Source organism: Asparagus officinalis, chromosome 6, assembly GCF_001876935.1.
Source record: "Asparagus officinalis chromosome 6, Aspof.V1, whole genome shotgun sequence".
Lineage (NCBI taxonomy): Eukaryota > Viridiplantae > Streptophyta > Magnoliopsida > Asparagales > Asparagaceae > Asparagus > Asparagus officinalis.
In genome coordinates, this window is record NC_033799.1 from 6,926,941 (window position 1) to 6,931,573 (window position 4,633).

General features: G+C 37.0%; 1 pseudogene; it reads left to right on the plus strand.

Moving 5' to 3' along the window:
- On the plus strand, window positions 1,059-2,412 carry LOC109845682 (annotated as a pseudogene).

A 4,633-nucleotide genomic window follows, 5' to 3' on the forward strand; every position in this document is an offset into this window, starting at 1 on the left:
TCCTTTAACCCGTTAATTATAATCTACTATTCCAACAGAAGTTCTACAACTTCCCCTTTCACCCTTCCCATTTTTTTTTCCATGTTAAAAAAACTTTATTTTCTATCTGATTCATGCTGTACCCTTAAATCCTTACTTTGATGTTTGGATGCATAGCATTATTAACAAGTGAACAGTTGCAGGCATCAAGATAAAGTATTGGATATGAGGAAAATGATGTCATCTTGGAGTAATTGATCCAGTCTTCTGGTTATAGTTTTATATCGTCAAGTCATCCATGCAAGTAAGCTACAATGGTTTTATCGATAGTCTGTGAATGCACAAGTTCGTGCAAAACTAGAACATTTTTTTATAGAAAACAGCACTTCCATGGATACAGTGCATGAATGCTAAATGCATAATATGCATTCACCATAAGACAGACATTTCTATGAACTTATTAGTTTTATCTGCTTCCCATTTGTTAAGTCAGAATGCATGTATGTCACGTATGTAGATGTTTATATATTTATTTAAGGTCCAAATGTGTTGAATTCAATAAACTATTTTGGGATATATGCAAATATTTCGTCTTTCTTTTAAAGATAATGCTAACTGAACAAAGTTTAATTCAACAGTTCATGTACGTATTTTCTTAAAAATGCATTTGCTAACTTCTTTAATTTGGTGAAACTAATCTGTACTATATATTTAAGAAAAGCCCTTTTGGTTTGGTGTTCTGCATGTCACATTTTCAGTAATTCCAAAAATGCCCTTACACTTTGAAAAATCAAAGGAAACATCCTCACACTTGCAAAAAAAAGCCCTCACACTTGTGAAAATCTACATAAATGCTCTCATGTTTGGGAAAATAACAGAAATGCCTTCGCTTGGAAAAACCTCTGGAAATGCCCTCACACTATGAAAAATCATCAATAACAAAACCATCCGTTCCCTTGACGATTCAACTACAACACACCTCAACGTTCTGTGTTGGCATCACACTAATATTAGATTATGCCTTGTTCTTAATAAGCATTTACTTTAGTGAATTCTCTTTCGTTTTCCACAAACGACTCATGTTAAATCCATGTACTATTTGCAATAACAAAGACAAAGAATCATATGATATTAACAAAAACAAACTGCAGGAAGCAGGAATTTGTTTTGGGTTGCTTGGAGATAATTTACAATCTGCAACTGATATCATTGCCCTCTACAAGAACCACACAATAAACAAGACGTGGCTTTTTAAACCTATCCCTGCAATGCAAGATGCTTTGGAACCTAGTGATATTAATGTAGTTCTAGGTGTGAAAAATGAAAACTTGGCAGGTCTCACCAGAAGCCTGGATGCTGCTACTGAAGGGGTGAATCCTACCATTGTCCATCTAAAGGATACTGGGATTCAGTATCTTACAGTTGGTATTGAAGCAATTTCTGGGGTGAACTCAATAGATACATTGCTCCAGCTATGAAAAAATCTCCAAGAGACAACGCATTCAAATTATATGCTACAAAGGTGACTATTGCACTTTCAACCCATGCGTTCGGCTCATCCTTTCCTCCCTCTGCAGGCTCATTCTCAAATAAATCCATCAGTGACATGACTGATATTATATCGTTCCTAGCCAAATTGGAGCCTAAGAACCCACAACACATTCTCATGGTTAATGTGTATCCTTATTTTGCATGTGTGGCTGACGCAGATCATGTATCATTAGATTATGCACAATTTTTCACCACGGGCCCCCAGTTCTTAATGATGGAAACTTACAGTACTGGAATCCATTTGATACTATGGTGGATGCTTTCTATTTGTCCATGGAGAAGGTAGGAGGGCTAATGTTGGAAGAGCAATATCTGAGAATGGTTGGCCTTCAGCGGGTAATGGAAACTTTACGACACCTGCTTTTGCTCAAAGGTACAATTTAAGTTTTATTAATCACATTGAAAAGTTTAAAAACCCAAGATGATCTAGTGATTTCATGGACTGGCTCTTGTTAGAAATGTCTGAGGATTAAAAAAACCATAATCGAACAGAATTTTGGCTTGTTCTATCCAAACAGCCAATCTATTTTCCCTTTGTTTTAGAGTTTTCCTGATGAACTAGAGAATCTAATAAAACAAATACTATTTTTCTTACAATAAGATATAATATTTGTTATTGGAGATAAGAATTATCATATTCATTATCTTATATATAAACGGTAAACCTATAAAATAAGTCGGATACACTCAGTCAGCCATATACTTCTCAACATATTTCACACTTATAAATCAAGAGACGGGATAAAATATGGTTCACAGCGTATATTTATGTTTTCTAATTGTTTAACCAGTGCCAAGCTCTCAAAAACCTTTCTAGCTGATAAGTCACTGATAATTCATTTAAGCTCTATTGCATGGAAAAAACTAATCACAGGAAACTGATCAAAATCTTGACAAAATTACTTGTACACATACAAAAAAAACGGAAGTATACGAGTTACGTTAGTTATTGACTAAGCCTAACATTATTTCCACTAAAGGTCTCCTTGATAGTCTATACTAGTCCTAGAGTCAAGAATTCATGCATTTCCAAACAAATATGTGCACTATGAGAAACCAATAAGTGCAAGGTTAAACTTGGCGCAAGTTTTTACTATTCGACAAACTGTCACATGATGAACAAATCTGTTCACCATACTTTATGCATTACTAATACTTGACAGAAACCTTCAAATGGAAAACACCAAGAGTTAATAGCCACAAGCCAAGCATAGATAGTTACCTAATTATATAAACCTTGCAAATGTTGTAATGTTCGGAATTGACTATTTATACGAACTTCACATAAATACATTGAAGCACTCCACTACATCTAATTATAATATAGTGATCAAATGATAAAGAAATTGTCTTAGATATGCTATGCGCCTATGAAATTCCTAAGTGGAGCCATGAGATGTTGCAAAAAGGGCAATGTTAGAATGCTTATCTTCCAATGAATCCAATTATAAACTATAGAAAATTCAGAGTATATTTATTTGATATGCACTACGCTCTATACTGGGGAACGATTCTGGCTTCAAGCATTTCTAAAATCCTATGACCCCTCTCATATCTTGCACTCATTTCTAACATATTTGTGTCTAAGACGCTAATAATAAAATATACTATTCCAACATTTGAACTCTGGTGTGTTTGCTATAGGGGAATAAGTGGGGATGGTGTAGGCTGTCAAAAATCACAATAGATAGCTGATCCCCATCAAAACACCGATGATAGAAGTTATAATCTGACGACTTTCAGAAGGTTACAATTTGAAGACTTTCACGTAGACTGGTGAATGTTATAATCTGACGACCTTCACAATAACTGATGAAAACTCTAATTCAACAGCCTTCACAATCAACATCGGGAGTTACAAATTGACGACTCTCATATTATCAAGAGCTAAATGTAAGTATTACAATCTGACGATCCTCACAAAAGTTCAAAAAAAAAGGATTATAATTGACAATCTTCAACGCGAATGTCGCGTTTGACCAATTCAAATCCTTGAAACGGTCCTCCACTTAATAGGGCAACTAACCTCCATTATGGAGCTAATTAAGGGGAGTAGTTATACCCCTTAAACTCCTACAAATAGGTGGTTTTCACAGTAAAATCGGGCTCCTGGATCATTTTTCTTTGGGAGGGAGAAAAGGAGAGATCTTCGGCTAACTTTGGAGGGGAATTGTTGGAGTTTTGGAGACCAGCAACAGGAGCTTCTTCCTTGGCTTATTAACCGAAATTTCGGTTCAAATCAACTCTTTTTCAAGAGTTCAAACTCGTTCAGAGTTATCAACTCGATCAGAGTTCAAAACTTGCTCTGCAAGTTCTTCCAAAACTCGTCAGAGTTATCAACTCGAGGGAGGCATCTCATCGCCACCGTGAAGAACCCAGAATTAAACAAAGGGGAGAATCAAATTCATTCTCCTCTCTTTTGTAATCGGAATCCAAATTGTAATCGATTTTGAGAGGAATACAAATCAAATTTTTCTTTCATTGTCTTTTTACTGCAAATTTCCAACAAACAAAAGATGGCGACTCTGCTGGGGACTAGCTTCTCTGACGAAGAAGTGGTGGTGCAATCCGACGTTCATCTCACTGGAACGACCGTTGAAACTCTGATTATCGAGTTTGATCAAGCCAAGTACGAGGAGGCCATCTCCTCCGGATCCCTTAGCCCCAAGGCTATGCGCAAGATCCACAAAGTTTCTGAGGAGACTAAAGCTCCAGTTGTAGCTAACTCATTTAAAGACTATCTCCCATGGGGGTTGCACTGTTCATACAGTCCCCTCTCTAAAGGAGAAGACTCGATTTCGGCACAACGCCAAAAAAGCCGATCCTCCAATCAACGCGAACTCCGCGTTTGTGAGCCTCAACATGAGCTCTGCATAAGCCAAGCTAAACGCAACCCTCAGGTGTGCGTTTCCCAGATAGAACACAGCTTTCAGAGGCGCGTTCTAACATCAAAACGCAGACCTCAAAACTGCGTTGATTTGGCAGAACGCAACTCTCAGGAGTGCGTTTCAGAACCCAAACGCAACTCTCAGGAGTGCGTTCTAATATTTAAACGCAGAAATCAAACATGTGTTGATCTGGCTGAACGAAACTCTCATGAGTG